Consider the following 22,506-nt stretch of genomic DNA (forward strand, 5'->3'; position numbering starts at 1 on the left):
TTTATTCATTGGCTGCCTAAATAATTTTATGCAATGGAAAATGTAAAATAAATAATGATATGTAATTTCTATTTCTAGAAACTTCTAGAGATATGTATTGTCTGTAATTAGAGACAATACACAGACATGTAATTACAGACAATACATGTAGACAAATAACTATGACACAAACAGTATAGGATAAGGGCACTGAATGATTTAATTAATTAAATGCTATGCTATAGATCAGGGTTTATACCACAAATGGCTAGAGGATCTGAAGGAAATGAAGGGTAGATAAAGCTGGCCTTGAAAGCATCTATAGAGATTGGTGGGGATCGTGGCAAACTCTAGAGTATTTATACTTCCTTAAAAGGGTAAGTTATATTCACTTGAGCAAGAATATGGGCCATCTCTTGCAAGTCTTCTTATTTTTCAGAAGAACCCAAAGACCTGGATTTTTGTATGTAAAATAGCTTAAAAAATTACCCTATGTGAGTCTACAATGCATGAACTAAATGAGATACATACTACAGACCACCACCTTTCAAATTCTTTTCATAGCCATTTAGAGAAGGAAGTAATTATGTTGTAACAGATAAAAGTATAGGCTTTAGAATCAGGCAGCAATGACCTAAAGCAAGCTACTTAACTTATAAAACCATCCCTAAAATAACAGGTAATTCATAGGATAGCTGTGAAGATTAAAAGATAGAACACATATAAATTATTAATTAGGATTACTTACAATTAAAAATTCAGTAATAGTTTATCTCTTGCCCATCCTCTCTCTCACACACACAAACACTTAAAATGAAAGCAATGTTTTAAAAATCTTGAAAGCAGGAAGACCTATGGCTTCTGTATCTATCTTCCAGTTGTATGATAATAACATACTCAGAGCAGATGTTGAATTAAACTGACCACTAAACTCAAACCCTCTATTACAGGTCTCCCTTCCTACTTGGGGGAGGGAGCAGGAGAGGGAATAAATATCAGTTTTTGTACACTAAACAATTATCTTATAGAAGTAATATTTTCACCTTTCATTAAAAATAACTGAGCATTTTTTTTACCAAAGTATAGTATGATAATTTTTCTCTTTTATTCTTTCTTATATTTTTGTTTTCTAATTCACATATATTAATTATATATATATGAGGCACAATGTGATTTTTTATATATGTTTACATTGTGGAATGGCTAAAGCAAGCTAAGTAACACATCCATCACCTCATATACTTATTTTTTCATGTGGCGGGAACATTTAAAATCTACTCTTAACAGCAATTGTGATATCTAAACAGTTGAATTCATTGAAGTGGAAAGTAGAAAGAGTAGAATGATGATTACCAATGGCTGAAGTAGGGAGATGAGGAATGGGGAGCTGTTGTTCAAGGATAGAAAGTTTTCTTCTACTCTTGTTTTCCTGGCATCTACTTCTAGTTAGTTTCATTATCTGTAAGAATATTATTCTTCTTTAATAACTTTGTTTTTAAATGTTTTACAGCTTTATTGAACTATAAATGACATTCTTCTACGAGAAGAACGACTTTTAGAGATCTATGCACAGCACCATGACTACAGTTACTAATAACATATTCAAAATTGCTACCTTCCTAGAGCTTAGGTCAGATTCAGGCTTGATTTTATTTGTGTAGTTGTAAAACTACTTTTAGATGAACTTCCATCTGGAAATGCACAATGCATACTTATTTCTCTTTTTGTGATGGTAGCAGCCATTGATGATCAATGCCTGGAACCATTAATTCATTAGGGATTGTGGAATAGTCATATGATAATGCTATCATTCCTTCTTCATCTGTTAGCTAAAATTCTTCAAAGAAGAAATTTTCTCATGAACTCTTTTGTCACCCTGATCTATAAAGCTTACCAGAAAGACAAGATAAAGCTTGATGGTTTTCTTTAATTACCAGTTTTTAAAATGATGAATGGTTCCCTACCATCTTGAAAAGGTCAAAAACTAGTTTATTGATTTTATCATTGTCACCATGGTTAATATTATCATTATGAACTGCTCGATTCAAACATGTTTAATGTCTTGCAGTCCACTGCAGTTATCCTTACTGATGGACAATTCTCCCCCTGTTCGGTCAGTAGAATCTAATTCAGATTGGCTGCTAAATCCTTTTGCCATCACCCTAGTTGACTTTGATATCTTTCCTTCTTTCTGTATGACAAAATACTTCAGCATCACCTTGTATACTTTCTGCTGCGACCCCAGAATCAGTCACTTTTACCTTTGCTTTTACCTTTACTTCTTTTTCCTTTTAATGGAAAATGACATCTAGAAACCACAATTTGGGTATTTGAGGTACTCATTCCTACTAACTTCTCTTCTTCTCTTCCTCCTCTTATTCCTCTTTTTCCTTCTACTTCCTATTTTTGGAATAAACCTCAATGTTTTCTGTCATAAAGTAATTTTTCCCTAGGACAAACCACACTCTTTCAATATGTAGGTTCAAAACATATATTTTTTAATTCCAAGAAGTCTTCTTGACTTATGGTGATTAGAATTTGCTCTCTTGCATTCCTTTGAATTTATCTTTTAGTGACTCATAACATGCGTATAATTTTTCTTCTTTACCTATATTATTTTCCTGCCACTTTCACACAAATCCTTGTAGTCTGTTTTTCTATTTTTCAAAATTCTTCTTTTTCATCTTCTAATTTATAAGGAATTATCTTTTGTATCTATTTAGTCATATATTTTTTCTAGTTTAGTTTTTATTTCTGAATATTTTTATGTTATATTATTTTCTGAGTTCTGCAAACTCTTGATCTAACTTGCCTTTCCTCTGATCACTTCATTTCTGAATTTTGATAATTCTGATAAATGCTTTATTTCACACCTTCTATAACTTCTTAAATTTCTTCTAGTTCAGTTTTGAATATTAGGTAATATTTCCATTTGTTTTCCTGGCATCTACTTCTAGTTAGTTTCATTATCTGTAAGAATATTATTCTTTCTCTAATAACTTTGTTTTTAAATGTTTTATAGCTTTATTGAGATATAAATGACATAAACTGTGTATAGTATAAATGTAAAATTTGACAAGTTTTGACATATAAGCATGAAACACTGACCATAATTAAGGTAATAAATGTATCTATCACCCATAAATGATTTTTCATGCCCTTTTGCAATCTGTCTTTCCACTCCCACCCCGCTAAAAGTAACCATGAATCTGCTTTCTGTCATATTAGTTTGAATTTATATAAATAGATCATATTCCTCTTAATTCTTACACTTAGCATGATTATTTTAATATTGATCTACATTATTAAATTCATGAAGAGTTTTTTTTCTTTTATATTTGAGTAGAATCTCATTGTATGCATATGCCAGAATTTGTTTACCTATTTGCCTATTGATGGACACTTCAGTTCTCATTTTTACCTATTACAATTAAAGCTGCTATAGACATTCATGTACAAGTATTTATGTAGACACATACTCTGATTTCTCTTTGGTGGTTACTAGCTGTCGAAGAGCTGGGTCTTACGTTAGGCATATGTTTAATGTTTAAAAAAACTACCAAATGTTTTCCAGAGCTTTTGTATTCTTTTACATTCCTATGAGTCCCAGTTTCTCCACCTCTCTGCCAACATGTATTATAATCAATCTGCTTAATTTTAGCCATTCTAGTAAGTGTGGAGTGGTATCTCATTGTGGTTTTAACTTGTATTTCCCTAATGACTAATATTGAGCATCTTTTCATGTGCCAACTTTCCATTGATATATTTCCTGCTAAAGTGTTTTTACAATTCTTTTGCTCATTTTTTAACTGACTCTTTTGTCTTATTATTGAGTTCAAGTGCTTTTTATATACATTCTAGAGACAAGTTCTTTATGATGTATGTGATTTTTTAATCTTTTATTTCAATCTGTGATTTGTCTTTTTATTTTCATAAAAGTATCTTTCAAAAACCAGAAGTTTAACTTTGATAAAGTCAAGTTATTATTTTTTAATTGTAGAATTTGTGCTTTTTGTGCCTCATTTTAAGAAGCTTTGTCAAACCAAAGGTAACTAATAGTTTCTCCTAATTTTATTTCTAGAAGTTTTGTGATTTTAGCAAACATATTTGGGTCTATGACCCATTTCAGTATAATTTTTATGTAGTATGAGCTAATGGTTAACATTCATATTTTTGCTTATTGGATATTCAGTTTTTCCCAGAGCCACTTGTATAAAAGATTATCCTATTCCCATCAGATAACCTTGGCTCCTTTGTGGAAAACCAGTTAATCATATGTATGTAGACCTATTTCTAGACACTCCATGGTGTTATATCTGTATTTCTAATTTTATACCAATACCACACTGTCTTGATAACTGTAGCTTTATCATATGCATTGTAATCAGATTGTGTCAGATCTCTAATTTTGTTCATTTTCAAATTGCCTAGATTATAACAGGCCTTTTTCATTTTGCTATAAGTTTTTAGTAAGTTTATTGATTTCCATAAAAATTATCCTGAAATTTTGATTGTAATTAAATTGAACCTATAGATGAATTTGGGGAAAATTAACATCTTAACAAAATGTAATATTTTTGATCCATGAACATGGTATATCTCCACAATTTAGGTCTTCTTTAATTCCTCTCAGCAATATTTTGAAATTTTTGCCTAACAGGTCCTGTATATATGTGGTTGAATTTATACTTAAATAGTTCATGATTTGCTTGTTTGTTGTTTTGTGTGTGTCTGTGTGTGCTATTTCATATAGTACTGCTTTCTAAATTTTAACTTGAAAATTTTATTGCTACAGACATACAATTGACTTCGTATTCTGCAACCTTGCTGAACTCATTCATCAATTCTTGTAGCCTTTTGTAGATCTCTTGGAATTTTATACACAGATAATAATGTCACCTATGACAAGAGACAGATTTATTATTTTATACTCACCCTCTCTTTCTTTCTGCATATTTTACATTTTATTTTTCTTGCCTGACTACTCTGTCTAAAACTAGGATCATGTTACAAAGGAGTGGTGAGGGTAGACATCTTTGACTTGTTTATATCTTGGGAAGAAATTATTCAATCTTTTACCGTTAAACAATAGATTTTAAAAGATATCCTTTATCATCTTAAGGAATTTCTTCTCTAGTCTTATGTTACTGAGAATTTTTATCATTACTGAGGATTGATTTTTTTTTCCAAATGATTTTTCTGTATCTATTAAGATAATCATATGGTTTTCCCTTTTAAGTTTGTTATGGTGATTTATATTAATTTATTTTTGAATGTCGAAATAACACTGCATTCCTCAGGTAAACCATACCTGACCATGATATATTACTTTTTTACATATTGTTATACTTGACTGGGCACTATTTTGCTGAGTGTTTTACTATTAATATTTATGAAGGATATTGTGCTGCAGGTTTATTTTCTTATAATTTCTTGGTCTGCTTTTGGTATCAGGTTGTGATTTCCTAAAGTGAATTTAGTTTCCATAGTAGATTTGAATTTAAAAAAAAAAAAATTGGAAATTTTCAGGATTTTAGAAGAATAAAAAGAAAAGTATCAGGCATTCTGAGTTGTAGTAGATAACAGCAAAAGTGTAGCCATGGGAATGTTAAGGCCAATTCAGGGGACAATGATAAAGAAAGTCTGGTCTAAGAGGAAGTATGGGAGCAGGTTGGAAGAGAAAATTGGGCTGGTACTATTTGAACTGTGGGTTCCAGCTTGATTACTAACTGCATGACCTTAAATGTCACTTAAATAAGTGATAGCCTCCTTAAGCCTCAGATTTTGTCACCTCTAATATAAGGATAACAATATCCCTTCTTCACAGAATAAAATGAGATAAAGAACCAAGCCTAGTGCTGGGCACATGTTAAATGTTCAGCACATGTTTATGATGATGATGGTAGAGATAATAATGATAATGGGATTAATACTGTGTCATCAATGCCCAGCTACAAACCAAGGTGTTAGAATTCTGTTCCATAGATGATAGGGAACTACTAAAGGTGAGAGTGCTAATGATCAACCTGACTCTTTATGAAGATGAATTTGACTGTCTTCAAAATGGACTAGGAGATGTAGATCACAGGAGCAGGAAATAAAGCCAAAAGTTTCTGTCTAATAAAAGTTCTGACATGGAAAAAAAAAAAAAAAGCATGGAGAAAAAAACAATAATGTACATTTTTCTCTCCAATGAGAACACTATGGTTTTTTTTTTTTTTTTTTACCTGAGGTTTTGTCCTGGCTGAGCTTATATACATTTTAATATTTTCCTAACAACTCAGAATAAATATCAAATTATCTTTTCCTCTCAGATTTGGAATTCTTATCCTGTGATATATTCAACTATAGACAGTATAATTGGAATCAAATCAATAGAGATTTGAGACTGATTATCAGGTGCTTAATGTTCTTATTCAAACCAATATGACAAGGACTGAAGAGAGTAGTACAGAACAGGGGGATACTTTGCCTAAACAAAAAATGTTCTAATCACTTCCTAGAGCACTGTTTGCTTATGGAGTATAATCTTGTTGAGCCACACTGAGGAGGAGCTCACCAGTCTGATGGGACCAATTAATGAGGCCAAACTGGCAAAGACTCAAGACAGCCTCTTTCTTTAGCTGACTAGGAGGAAATAAATGTACTCGGTTTAGGAACAGTAGCTCAACTTTCTTTTTGCCAGATAGTCATTAATGCACAAGATGGCCATTTAATTTATCAAGATGGTTGCTTTGATATTTTCTCCATTAGTAGGCATGAGTTTTTACTGAATTGCCTACAAATCTCTTGGATCACATTTCAACCAAAAGTACATGTTTATGAACGGAAAACTGAAAAAATAAATAAATAACAGTCTGTGTATAGTCAATAGAGCTGGTCTGTGTCTAAGAAACCAACTGGATGATAAATGGCCTGCATCGCTACCCTACTGTGACATTGCCTTCGAAACTGAAATGTGATCTGGCTTGCTTGGGACTTGGACTGTATCTCTGTGAGATCCTTTTAAATCTTATCTCCTAGTGCCAATACATAACCACTACCCTTGCCCCAAACTACTGGCAAAGTCAAAAATTACAAAATATACGTTTTCAACCTCGATCTGAGCCAGCTGTTATTCGACCCACAATTCTAGTCCCAAACTAATCTTTGTTCACTTAATCTACAAACATTTACAGGAGATTACATCTGTGCCAAGGATCTTGTTTGACCCAAAAGACAGATCCCAGCTTCCCCAGGACTGGTGTGTAGCTCAATTTCATACATTTGTTCCAGCCCGTATGTTCTTCATTCATGTTTCCAGTCTTCAAGCAGGCAATTCCACACCTTTATCCTCCATGATAGTAGGAGCTTGCCTTATTTCCCTAATCATTTTGTACCTAGTTCCTAAGAGAAACCACGATTGTTGCTCCGAATTTCCCTTTCCTAATTAACAAGGTGATAAAAGTCCAAATACTCTTATAGCTCAACAAAATGTGGGTCTGTAAGGACATCGTATTTACTTAGAAATAAATGGCATTTTAATCCGTAGAACATTTGTGTTACAATGGTTATTGTTTCTACTGTCAGAAAAAAATATATATTCTAGAAACACTAGTTATTATTGCTCAGTTAAAAAAAAAAGGGTTTGAGGCACTTCTGAACCATTAGTTTTAACAAACTATTCCGAGTTTATGTTATTGTATTGTGTTTAAAATTATAATCTTTTCAAAAATTAGCGTTATTGTTAATACATGAAATCATAATAAAATCTGGTGCATAATTCTAAATAGGCAAGCAAAAGAACAGCCCACTCCAGGAGACTGGCCTTGCCCCTGTGTCTGAAAGTCAGCAGCTGTGGAGCTGGGGGAGCAGTAAATAAGAAAGAGTCTATGGAGAGGACAAAGACAACATTCAACTCAGCAGAGCCCAGCCTTGCTGTGACATGATATGACCTGGAAGAAATGTGACCTGTATTTCACATTGACCACCTTTGCTCCTCCCCATCCTGTAGAAGACGACCTGCCTCTTGGGTAAATTCTGTTAGAAGAGTGAAGCTAGGGATGTGGCAAGCCGGCCAGCTGGGCAGAAAGGCAGTGAACTGAGTCTCATCCCACAAGAGGGAGCTCTCTGTTCCACACAGCTTTAAGTTACTGCACCTAATGCAACTACCCAAGCAAATCCTTCACGTGGATTTCTGCTGCCATACTTTTGTTACTGAAACACCATTTTATCACACTTCGTACAATCAAGAAAGATCTATGTCTCCTCTCCCTTCTTTGCAGTTTGTCTCCACGGTGTAAGAAGCTGGAAGGTCCCTGTAATTTCTCTGGGTAAGATTTGGTTTGAATTAAAGCTAAGAGAAGGACAGAGACGTAACAAATGTTCCTGTGAAGAAGGCAAAGGGACTTGTTTGTGTTTCTGCCGGAAGACAGGGAGCCTACTGTTCTTTGGGTCAAGGAGAGCAACCATGATGACTCACAGCAAACATTTCCAATGACAGAGCCCCAGGTTCTGGAATCCAGATCCTCTTCTCAAGTTTCCCCTCACCATATCCTTGTAAAATAAAAATAAGTAAAACCTCTTCCGTGTCATAATCCTTTAAGGGAAGAACACTTCCCTTTGTGACTACAGGCCATACATGCTGGATGCTAGCCATCAATCAAAGCTGTCACCTCCCATTCAATCCATCAGTGAAGCTTGCCAGTTCTAGTTTTGAAGTGTATCTGGAATATGACCACTTTTCACCCTTACCACCTCCTCTGCCAGCACCTGGACTGAGTCACCATCTCTTACTTGAATTATTGCTTTTGCCTCCTTTCTGAGCGCTCAGTTTTCAAACTTGCCCCTACAGTTTATTGTCTATTTTAAAACCAGAACGATCCCATCACAGTGTAAATCCAATTTTGTCACTCCTCTGCTCAGCATGTTCCAATGATCCCCTTTTTTTCAGAACAAAATCCAAAGTCCTTGCCTTGGCTTCAGATGTCCTACATGATCTGGCCCTCTCATCACTCTGATCTTGCTTCCTACCAGTTTCTAACTCAGTGAATTCACCCCAGCCTGGAACATTCTAACACCCTCCTGCCTGAGAGCCTAGATACTCACTGTTCTCCCTGTCTAGAAGTTTCTTCTCCCCGATAGCTAATGGAGAACTGCCTGATTAGGCAGAGGGAAGAGTGACTCCTCTCTCCCTTGGTCACTTTTTTGCTCCAGCCACTCCTTACTGGAGGCACTGCCCCTGTTGATCCTCAAATGTGTGCAGCCTTGTGCCTCAGGGCCTTTGCCTTTGCTGTCCATTCTCCTTGGAACAGCTTCTCCCAGATATTTGGCCAGGTTACCACCTTGAACTTGCACTGCAGTGCCTTGGTCTCTGCCCAGACGTTACAGTCTAAGAAACGCTCACTTCACCCTGATTTCCTTGTTTCTTATCTTTTCTTTTTTACTTTGTTTTGCTTTGCTTCTTAGCACTTATTACCATCTGATATATTATTCTATGTTTACCTGCTTTATGGCCCTCCTCCCTACAATAGAATCTAAACTACCACAAGTACTGGAACTATATCTTTTTTGTGTGGTCATCTTGTCATTTATGAAATGAGTGATTAATAAGTATTTGTTAAATAAATGGGTTGATAGATGAACGAGTAGCCCTATGAAACAGGAATAAATATCCACATCTTACAGATGAGAAACGAAGAGACTGCCAACCCAACACAGTCAGCAACCAGTACAAATGAGATTCAAGTCCAGGTCCATGCTCTTAACCACAGACTAAACTCTTTGATTGATAGTATAGTCCCTTCCTGATGTCCCCTGGAGTTGCAGTACCGTGTAGTAATAGACAAGAGAGAACGAAGTAGGTGCTAACTCCTCTTTCCCCTCCAGACAGGGATACTAGTGAAACTCTCTCCTCTCTCTGAAGAGGGATTAAGAACACTTTCTAATTTTGCAGATCTTAGAAGGAAAGACAAAATTAAGTAGATGCCAGATCTTGGTGGTTTCAATTTAATTACAAGAGAAGTAGGTTAGTGACTTTTGTAGGTTCCAGAACAATTTCTGATTATCATAGGGTTATTTAATACATTTTTCTTTATTCCCACATAAAGGCTGGTCTTTCAGAAATATACAGCAAATGCACTTACATAGGAGAAACCTGCAGGGCAGCATAATCTAGCAAACTCCATAAGCAAAGGGAAGTCTTCCAGTCCTCATGGGTTTTCTTTTTTGCGGTGACAGCCTGGCATTTTGGAGACATGACTATGTCAGAAAACATTCTCTCTTCTCTGTGTCTATTTTCAACACAAATACATAAATGAATGACAATATCTCAACCATACTATTACTAGGTGTGTGATGCAGAATTATGTCCCTGAGAAAACAAAGTTGCCTTCACTATCCACAATCCTGCTTGTAACTGTTATTAAATTATTGTAGCTATTCAAACTTGTGTGTGATGTTTGTGAACATATGCTTACATAAGAATAAAAAAGGTGTCTGCCCATACAAAGGAAGTCCTGATGAAAGACAACTTCATTTGTCATATAAAATAGACAAGACCTCAGAAAAGTGGCTAAAACTTTCCACAAACACTATGTTTTGCACCGGACTTCACTATATTCTCAGAATTCTTTTATTTTCTATTTAGACTCTGTCCTATAAATCCGACCTTCTTAGCACACCTTTCAAGTCATCTCCCACCCTTCATACCCAAAATGCACATTACTTTTGCTAAACCCTCTGTCATCTCTCACCTGGAGGATTTCCATGGTCTGTTAACTAGTTGCCAATCAGTCTAACTAACCTATCATCCACCCCAGTGAATAGTCTTTCTAATCATTTCTCTTCGCTGCACAAAAGCCTCCAGGGGCTCCATCTTATAAAACAGTAGATACCAGGCTTGGTATACTGGTCAACTGGGATGCTTGTAAAAATCTGTAGGATGAGACCCCACCTCTGGGAATTCTGATTCAGCTGGGTTTTTCTAAATGTGGATTAGATGTGGAAATCCCAAGGTCTACACTTTGAGAAAACTAATCTAGAGACTAAATTGCAAATTCCTTACCATGGATAACTATGATCTGCCTCCTACTTATCTCTTAGGAATAATTTCTTACTCTGTTCTCCTTCCCCACCTATCATCCTGCCTTCCAGCTATGCTGACCTACCTTCAGTTCCCAGAACCTGTCTTGTTATTTTAGAATTTATGTCTTTGCTCCACAAGGTTAGAATAATATCTTTCTTCTAACTTATCTGCTTGGTGAACACCTATACATCTTTCTTTATGTGAAAATATTTATGACATCACCATGTTCCCCAGGTAGAATTGATTACTCTCTCCTTTCTGTTTCCCTTTTATCCATGTGGACCTCTTTCATAGCTCCTCTAGCACCTAATCATACACACTTGTTTTCTAAAGAGATTAGAAGTTCACGAATTCACGAATAAGAATTCATGTTTTATTCCTCTTTGTAGCCAGGCATCTGGCATTGTTCCTGACACACAGAAAGTGCTCAATAAATGTATGTGTTATAGAATAAATGCAAAAGTAATACAATTTAAGAAATTTATACATTATTTCAAATCATATTAAAGCTGGGAGTCAATTTCCTCCAGCCAATGAATAATGAAAAAAAAAATCCAGAGTTTTACAACACAAAAGCTCATGGACACTCAGTCCTCAGTAGCTTGGGGTACTTCAGTCACTGCCAGACTTTACTTTTGGAGCGTTTGTAAAATTCAGATTCTTGAGCCAGTCCTTCAGAGAGTCCAATTCTGAGTTTCTGCAGTGTGGACCCACAAAGCTATGTTAAGCAAGGGCTTCAAGTGGTTCACATGCAGGTGATACCAACAGCACAAGAGGGTGAGTACCCTAAGTGTTGTTTCTCCGCTGAAAGACAGCAGGCAAAGCTTGATGCACAAGTCAAATCCTGCAACCCAACACGCTGGCACCTGCCAGTATTAATATAATATAAAGAAGCTTAGCTGTGACAAACACATTTTCCCCCTTACGACCCATTGGAGGTTGTACACACAATTCAGAGTTGTCAAGTCATAGTCTGTAGAAGAGCATAATCATTAAGATGCTAATTGTTGACCATAGAAATGGAAGTTGTAAAGCTTTTGGGGAGTTAATTGCCTGAGTCAGTGGCCCACTCCAGTGAGCCAAGTAGTATGTACACTCTTGGGGGTGCAGAGTCTATGAGTTTCACTCTGTCCTCCAGGAGAAAGGAACTCCAGGAAGCTTGGGGTCAGGCCTGAGATGCTGTGATTTCTTTAAAAGTTAAAGCTTTGCCAGAATCTCTTCCCCACCCTACAACTCTTCCTTGTTGACATTTAAAAGTGAGAAATTTTAGCAGAACAAAACTGCTGGGGAGATTTCTCCACACCATTACTAGTCATAATAGGAAACTAGCATAAAGGGCCAGTCTCTCCTGACATCACCCCAGCCCTTCCGCTTCCAGGTTTAGCATAAAAACTAATCTTACCAAACAAGCAGAATCCAAAAGAAACAGGTATTCTGGACAGACCTTCTGGGAGACGTGCCCTACAGAAAAGAAAGTGAAGTGAGGTAAGGGATTCTTCAGTGACTTGACACCTCCTGCTCCTTCACAGTCCCCGTTGGGATCTGATCCCTATTTGCCGGTAGCAAAGACAAAGGCAGGTAAATCCGTTCTCTTTGATCTAAGTTCTGAAGCCTTCTTGATTTTCCCAGGGGTCAGGAGAAAAAAAAAAAATTACCCCTGCATGCATTTGTTTTATTCTGCAACTTTGAAAACAGTACCCCGGACATAAGGAAATTGTGGTTATAATTTTGGGTTTGGGGAGTTTGGTAAGAAGCCATTTTTCTTAGGCGAAACTCTAAGAAGAAAACAGGCAAGAGGTTTTGTGACTTGGGTAAACATGTTGAAGTAGGCATCCTGTGTGGGTAATGCCACCTTCTTAGTCAGATTATATTCATGTGAAGGTGGCCTGAGGAGGGGCCAGGAAATGGCACACAACCCCTGTAATTAGGACTTGCTGCTGGGCCACCTTTTAAGACAGGAAATGTATTCAGCAAAGAAAGCCACGTTAATCGTACTACTTTGTGGAGAATGCCACCCACCATATCTTCCCACCAGAATAGGTACAGAGAGAGTTGTTAAGAACACTGAAAATAGTCTCCCTTTCTTTTATTTATTCATTTTTAATTGATAAATAATAATTGCATAGATTTATGGAGTACAATGTGATGCTTGATCTATGTATGTACTACAGAAAGACTCAATCAAGCTAATTACCATATCCATCACTTTGCAAATCTATTATTTTTTGTGTGGTGAGAATGTTAACAATCTATTTTAGCAATTTTTACATGTTCGATACCCTTATTGAGCAAATACAATATCTTTCCCAAGAAAATCAAGCACAGAACAAAATGAGTTGGAGATTAGAAATCATTTAATATAATTTTTCTATTTATGTAATTCACATTCCACACCTATTAAACTTTTTTTATGTGCCTGACTAGGTGCTAAGGATTCAAGGACAGATTTATATATGGAAAAACTAAATGTGGTCATTTGTTTGTTGATACTATTAGAGGAGTGGCTTTGGCTTCTTATTTAATGATACTGTACCTTACTTCCTCATTTATAGAATGTAGGCAATAATGACACTTATTTCAGAGGGTTGTTATGACAATTAAATGAGATAACCCACATAAATCAACGAATCTGGTGGCTGGCAGAGAGTACGCATTCCGTAAATGCTGCCTGCTAGTCCCAGTTACTGCAAGATGCTGGGGTACAGTGATACAATACTGGCATGCCTGCTACCCTCTAGGGGCTTACAGTCTGTCATATGTATTAATGTTCCAAAGAGGCTGTAGAAGACCTGTGACAGAGTATAGTCATCACCCAAGGGAACGGTGGTCAGTTTGAGCTGGGAGAGCCTGCAAAGCCTCTATCAAATTGGCAGATTGGGACAAAGGCCAAGGGGTACTGGAGAGAGTATTTCAGACAGGCAGATCAGTGTGCAAAAACCAGGTGCAAAAAGCCAGGACTGCTCAGGACATGTAGAGAGTTCCTCTAAGCTACAACACTGAGCTGTGGGCATACAAAGACTGAAGAGGAAGCTAGAGGCCACATCATGGAGGATTTACATGCCATTTGGTCCTTGCTATGGATTGAATGTATGTGTTCCTTCAAAATTTATATGTGGAAACCTGATTACCAAGATGATTGTATTAGCAGGTGAGGCTTTTGGGAGGTGATTAGGTCATGAGGGTTCCACCCTCTTGAATGAGATTAGTGCCCTTACGAAAGGGCTGGAGGGAGCCAGCTAGGTCCTTTGCCCTTCTGCCTTTTGTCATGTGAGGACACAGCAATAAGGTGCCATCTTGGAAGCCAAGAGCAGCCCTCACCAGACACTGAATCTGCTGGCACTTTGGCCTTCAACTTCTCTGCCTCCAGAACTGTGATAAATGCATTTTTATTATCTATAAATTGCCGAGTCTGTGGCATTTTGTTAGAGCATGGACTAAGGTAGTCCTTCAATAAATATTTTTAATTGCCTACCACATGCCAGGCATCATGTAAAGTGCTATAAGGGAAAAATAGAAGCAAACGCTTTGCTTCAAAAGCTATTTACAAATAAGCCTTGCTCAAGGCAGAGTAGATCATAAGTACCATGACACAGAAACCAACAAGGCTGAGGTTCTGTTCCTGCTCCAGACGGTGACTAAGCAAGTTAATTTACCGTTTTTTGGTTCAACTGCCTCATCCGTGGACTGATAATAATAATTCTCCCATGCCTGCTTCACCTGAGAACAAGGAGGGGAGCTCAGAATACCTGAGTGGACAATGATGGGAAGGCACCATGAGAACTGTAAAGCACCACTGACGCAGGAGAGGTTATGATGAAAGGATGATGATGTTGGTATTGATAATGGTGAAGATGACGATTATGATGTTAAAGGGGTTGGAGAAGATATGGTAAGCATGGTGAATAAGATTAAAACAATAAGGATTATCGCAATCATTCATCATGATTCCTTCAACAAATTTGCACTGAGGGCCAACCATACATAGGACACCATGGATACAATAATAAAGGAAATAAAGTACTTGTCTTATTTTTTACTGGGAGGAAAATTATAAAGTGAGTGATAGTCACATAATTACTAGAGTTTTAGACAGCCAGAAAAAAAGCAGAGAGAAGGGATAGAAAATGGTGGGAAATGGCAATGCTAACAGAGATGGTGATTCTGGTTACAACTGGAATTCCTTAGCACAACTAAAAACCTATATGATTGTCAAGTCCAAGAGGCAGTTTCTAGTGGGCTTCAATCTTTGTCATTGCAGGTGGCACTTGGTGGCAGACATGTGTTGTTATGGGATTTGTGTGGGCCTGAGTCGAGTACATGGAGTCCAAGATGTAGAAGAAAAGATCTTATAGATGAGATTTCACTAGGTACATTCTGAGTCCAAATGACCAAACAGTCTGGGAAAACAAAGACCCTGGTTGTTTCTTTCATATAAAACATGTTTCTGAAGCTAGTCTTCCTTGTCTCCAAGAAGAATTTCTGTCTAAGTTTCAGGAGTCTGGCACACATTGTAGGTTAGCAACATCAATTTTCCCCACAAGAAATAATAACATTGTCATAATTGACTTTGGCTTTAAACTTGTATTATTGCCCGGAGGGAAATGAAGTTTAGGGTGGGTGGAGAAAGGCTATTAAAACCCCAGGTCTTTCTGCATTTACAAAGAGCATACAATGATGTTATACAGCCCAGTTTTGGCAGCCAGCGTTGGAATCAGCTTGGGCAAACCCTGAGGTAAACACCTGAACATCTGGGAACAGAGAACAGAGAAGTCGAGGGACTGCAGGGAAGCCCAGATACAATTAGTACGTTCTACAATATTTTAAAATTTGCTGCATGTGAAAGAAAAGGCTCAGTGGGACTCTGGAACTTAACCAAAAGCAGGGGCCATGTTTTATTCATATTTATGTTCCTCATCTTTTAGTACTGTATCAGGCCAATAAATCAGCAAACACTTAGTTGTTTGAATGAGTGACAGAATAAAAGAGAAAATAAGTGAGTAGAAGAATTAATTAACAGAGACTGGTGTGGAACAGAAGTGAAAGGAATGAGCAGTTGTGGGATCCCATCCAGGCTTCATCTCCACCAGCTGACAACCTGAGCATAGTCTTGATCCGTGTGCCTCGTGAAATGAGGATAATCATCACATCTGAGCTAGCTACTATGAGCATTATAAAGTAATATGTGACATGCTCAATGAAGAGTCAGTATAAATAATCACGTTAATCATCACGCTTGTGATCACTGTAGGAAAGAAGAGTATAGCCCTAATATGATCTATTCCAGAACCAGAAAAGGAATACATAATATAGATATATTTTAATAAAATGAATAATCACATCATCACTTAGCAAAGGCTTTGATCCCATGTCTGATGTATCTTACCATTCTTGAAATATAAAGGAATATATATGTATTTATTGATAACTTAATATGTTTAAGGTGTTAAATGCTACAGGGAAAGCAAAGAATTATAAAACAAAGTCACTATCCTTAAGTTGCTTTTACTACTTAAGAGAAATAGAGAGACACACACACATGCACCCACTCACACACACACATACACCCACTCACAGACACACACACACCTCCACCCTCCCACACACACATACATCTATGACATCAAGAAATCCAGACTAAGTATGACAGGAGGTCAAGCAGAGCAAAGACTACTCAAAGGCAAGATAATTGGAGATACTACAGTAAGTACAGCTCAGTTCCACTTTCCTAAGAAGCAGATGTTCTTAAATTGAATGATAAGTAAACAAAGCAATGAAAATGGATGTTTAATAATAAACATTTCAATTTAAAGACTTTAGAAATTCTGAAACATCATTCTAAATAAACTTTGGATCATAGAGGAAATAAACACTGCCATTATAGACTTAGAGAGTAGCTATTATAAAAATTCTGCATATCAAATTTACGAGGTAGTCAAAGCTGTACTCAAAGAAAATTACAATGTCATAAATGTTTTCATTTTTAAAGATCAACACAAAAATATAAAGGAAATAATCATTACATTAAAAACATTAGGAAATCAACAAAATATAATTAAGTAGGAGAAGAGAGTGAATAAATAAAATATGAAAGCAGAAATTAGTCAATCAGAAACCAAAGAAACAACAGTTATTAACAGGCAGGGCACAGTAACTCATGCCAGTAATCCCAGCACTTTGGGAAGCCGAGGTGGGAGGATCACGTGAGCCCAGGAGTTCGAGACCAGCCTGGGCAACATGGTGAATCCGTCTCCACAAAAAAATACAAAAATTAGCTGGCGTGGTGGTATGTGCCTGTAGTCTCAGCTACTCAGGAGGTGGGAGGATGGCTTGAGCTTAGAAGTTTGAGTTTACAGTGAGCCACGATTGCACCACTGCACTCCAGCCTGGGTAACAAAATGAGACCCTGTCTCACAAAAAAAAAAAAAAGAATTGTTAAACAAAAGAGGTGGTTATAGAAAATAATCATATACCTAGGGAAAATTAAATTTATACATCTTGTGCGGGAAAATAAATGGAGAGAATTAGGGATTGTGGTGTTGGAGGGACAATATTTCTTCCATTAGAAATGAAAAAGAATTTATAACAGGTAAAAGGGGAAAGGAAAGGAAACACGAGTGGCTCATGCTTGGACTGCTCACCATAGCAGCAGCTAAAAGCAGAAGTAGACCAAGAGGTGAACTTCGGGTCCAGAGGTGCCTGCCACAGTCAACTGTATGATGGTGTTGCATTGAAAAGCTCTTAAATCTTAGATGAGTAAAAAGATGGTCTTTATTCTGTGGCAAAGCAGACTTATAGAACTCTTCAAGGACTCCAAATCCAAAGAGAAAAACAAACTCACACTAGTACCATTTGGAAATCCACCAAGAGAGAAAAGCCAAAGTAAATGGGAGCACTAATGCTTCTTTTTACAGGTAAGTGGCTAAGAGATCACATGATCCAATCTAGGCCAATAAAACAATGCAAAATGGAAAGACTCTGTCCTCTCAAAGACAGAAGATATTTGTGACTTTCCTAAGCCGATTACCAGAACCTAACCCAAAGGATTTCTTGATGTCAGATACTACAATAGACATTTGACTTGTAACTTTTTTGAATTGGCTTCCTGTCTGCATGACGTAATGAAAGCCAACTCACGAGACTTTGTGCTGAAAAACTCACTGGAAACTGTTTTCTGCAACATAAAGAAATACCTTGAAAACATCCTAGCCTTGAACTCATGCATCATCATCAAACTTTCTATTTGTATATTAAACATCAAGACAAACTTTGGGGATTCCAGCATGACAGTACAACAGTGTACAGACATCAGTGACCTATTAAATATTACAGCCTCTCACTTTACCAGGTAGAAAAAGTCTACCCCAATTTGTGAGCAGTACCATCAGCCACAAAGTTACCTGAGGCCTCTGGTGACTTAGGATCTCCACTTAGCCTCATGATCATTCATGCTGTTCTGGTCTAACTCTTGTCTGAAAACACCCAGAACTTTTCTGCTTCTAGAATGACTGCTTACAAAATTCTTCATTATTCACCCATACATATTTCTATCTATCACCGTAATACTCTAAACTCCAACACCCACCTACCACTCCCAAAAAAGAGAGAACCTTGTGACTGTCATGCTCTTACTCGGGAGTTTATTTTTTGGCCTTGCCCTGACCTCCTTGAAACATATTTAGAAAACCAAAATTTAGAACTGTTTGTAAAGAACGCTATTTAAGAACTCAAGAAGGAGGCTACAAAGCCTGATAGGCATCCACAATTCATTCCAACATGCTCAAATTCAATCCTTTCTGTACAGAAGCTGATTCTGTACAAGGTAATAAAACTGTAGCACTTACTAGGGCCTGCCAGTTAACTAAAGACAAAAGGTACCTGTCTTTATAGATAGTAAATATGCTTTGAGAGTGTTGAATGATTAGTGATATTATTTAGAAACAACATGGCTCTTTAACATCCCTGATATATGATTATAAATATGTTCTTGCTAATTTCTCTCTGTTTCTTGGTTTGCCAAGAGCCACTTATTGCTGTAAAGCAGTCACTCTGGCAGCAGCAAAGACAATTGTGTTTGTTTTTCATTTAGTGGATACCCATATATTTATTTTGTGATAGGAGTATCCATTTCACTGGAGCAGTAATTTAAAAATTTGCAAGGCTCTTCCTGTCACACGCAAGTCCCTAATGCCCAGTGAAAATAGAAAGACTGAATGGTAAATTTAATTTGCAAAACTATCACAGACACTTAAGTTGCCATTGTTCAAGGCCTTGCTCTTTAATGGGTGTGAGGTCTACATCAAACAGAAACTCATAGACTATTCCCATATGAGACGGTCATTGGACGCTCTACGTGTCTCAACAACTCACCTACTATCATTTTGCATTGAGTTACCTTGACACCTTTATCCAAAATCAATTGATCATAAAGATATGAATTTATTTCTGGCTTCACAATTTTATCAATATACACATATCCATCCATAAGCCAGTATTGCACTATCTTAATGACTCTGTAGTAAGTTTTGAAATTGGGAAGTGCGAGTTCTCCAACTTTGTTCTTTTTCAAAATTGTTTCGGCCATCCTGAGTCCCTTGCATTTTCATTTGAATTTTAAGTTCAGCTTGTCCATTTCTGCCAAAAATGACAACATGGATTTTGATAGAGATTGTGTTGAATCTGCAGATCAATTTGTGGAGCACTGGCATCTTAAAGACCTGACAATATTAATATTTTCCATGAATATGGGATGTCTTTCCACTTATCCAGATATTTTTCAATTTATTTTAATAATTATTTAGCTTTCAGTGTACAATTTTTACATTTCTTTTGTTAAACTTTTCGAAAGTATTTTACTCTTTTTTATTCTACTGCAAATAGAATTATTTTCTTAATGTCACTTTTTGGATTGTTCATTGCTAATGTATAGAAATATAACTGATTTCTTTACATTTGTCTTGTATAACACAAACTTCCTTAATTAGTTTGTTAGTGGTTATGGTTTTTTTAAGGGGATTCCTTAGAATTTCTTATGTAGATTATGTTATCTGCAAATAGAGACAGCGCTACTTCTTCCTTTCCAAAATGTATGACTTTTATTTCTTTTTCTTGCCTAATTCCCCTAACTAGAACCTCTAACACAATGTTGAATAGAAGCGACTACGCTGAACATCAGCATCTTATTCCTGATTCTAAGAAAAAAAGCATTTGATTTTCATCATCAAGCATGATGTTATCTGTTGATTTTTCACAGATGTTCTATGCATACCATATGGGATATTGCACCTCTAATCCTTCCCTCCTAGGTCTAGTGACACATCCTTTCTCTACATCTTTGCTTACTCTGCCCTAGGGAAAGAAGAGTCATTTCACTGACAGGTGAGTTGCAGAAGAGGAACTGGGCATGAGGTATCCAGCCTTCTCCTCTTCCCTCTATCTTGGGAGCTGGGCAACCGCATGAAGCACATTTTCTGCTATGTTTCTTCATGCCTTAAATTTTTAAGGGAAATCCTTGACATGAGGAGGTCTACAGTTATTCAGAGCTACCTGTGATTAAGTGTCCAATTGTAGGGTTTTGGTGTAATAAAATCTATCTATGACATGTTCTTTAGTATCAGCTGTATCATCTTTACCTAGCTGATGCTCTCTATCCTAATTGATTCCTAAGCTGAACGTGGAAAAGTGATGCTATGTGTACCCCTATGAATCCCAAATAAGGACTGAAGGAATACTTTCAGTTCTAGTAAAATGCTATACGAAGAAGACTGAAGACATCCCTGTGTTTAGCTAGGGGAAATAAAGCAATCAGAAAAACTCGACCCTTGATACACGCTTTAGTGTGCTCTCCAACTATACACTTTGAATGACAGAAAAGCTCCTTTATTATCTTAAGCATGGAAAATATATTTGGCTAAACAAGTATAAAATTCTTGGGTAAGATGAAGAGTTGAAGTTGGGTGTGAAAAGAAATGGAGGACTTAAAGGGAAATAGATGTTTTATCTTAGATGATGAATTCAAATGCTCTAATGGCAAGGGTAAGATAGTGCCTCTATAAATAATATCAGAGAGGTTTCCTTAGACGGCCAAGGATTTTTATAGCTCATGGACCTCAGTGTAAATCAGCGGCTGCATTGACTCTCTTTACTTGCTTTATAAACAGACAGGTAAAGAGAGGGGGCTGCAGTTATGATTAAAACCTCCCAAAAAGGCTGTCCTATGAAACAGGAAGATTTATTCTAAAGCCTTTATAAGGTAAATCAGAAATAGTTGGAATAGATGGAATGAAATTTAGTCAATGTAAAGATAAAGCAAATAATTAACTCTGCTTAAAAAAATAGAATTGGACACTGCAATGGCAAGAGCTACAGTTTCCGGGAACATTTCAGCAGAAACCAGATGCTCACCTGTAGAGAATGCTGTGGAGGGAGATTGCCGAATGTGATAGGGAATGAACCAAATATTCCACGTGTTTCCTTCCAGTTCTGAGATTGTAGAATTCAAGAAAGAGCTAGCCTGAGGACGAACCACAACTTTGTAGGCAAAAGACCTGGATTCTAGGTTCAATTCTTCCACTAACTAAGTAGCTATGTTACTTTGTGCAAATTTCTTATTCTTTATGAACTGCAGTTCCCTTCCTTGTAAAATGCACATTCAGGAGTTGGAGGAAATAATTGTTATTTAAGCTCTCTTTTGGCTAAAAATTATTAGGACTGCAGGTAGCATGATGCCTCCAGTGGCACTATTCACAATAGCAAAGACTTGGAACCAACCCGAATCTGAGCTTTTTGTTTCACAGCCCATCAGTGATAGACTGGATTAAGAAAATGTGGCACATATACACCATGGAATATTATGCAGCCACAAAAAAGGATGCGTTTGTGTCCTCTGTAGGGACAAGGATGAAGCTGACAACCATCATTCTCAGCAAACTATCACAAGAACAGAAAACCAGCCACCACATGTTCTCACTTATAGGTGGGAATTGAACAATGAGAACACTTGGACACAGGGTGGGGAACATCACACACCAGGGCCTGTCATGGGGTGGGGAGAGGGGGAGGGGGGAGGGAGAAATACCTAATGTAAATGATGAGTTAATGGGTGCAGCAAACCAACATGGCACATATATACACATGTAACAAACCTGCACATTGTGCACATGTACCCTAGAACTTAAAGTATAAAAAAAAATAAAAAAGAATACTAGGACTGAAACAGAGACATAGAGTGTTGTAAGCACTAAGCAGTGGTATGCAGACTGGCACAGATGAAGCCTTCCTAAGGTGCATGGCACAGTGATGTTCAAGAACCAGCCTGTACTATCTCAGGAGAGCCCACTGAGCACCCTTCTCCAATTTTGAGGTTCAGTGACATGAGGCTGGTATCTTGAGAGTATTTACAACATTGACTTGGCAAAAGCTACAAATCTGAGCTTTTTGTTTCACAGTTTATCAGCACAACTTTG

Source organism: Theropithecus gelada, chromosome 9 (assembly GCF_003255815.1).
Source record: "Theropithecus gelada isolate Dixy chromosome 9, Tgel_1.0, whole genome shotgun sequence".
NCBI classification, from domain to species: domain Eukaryota; kingdom Metazoa; phylum Chordata; class Mammalia; order Primates; family Cercopithecidae; genus Theropithecus; species Theropithecus gelada.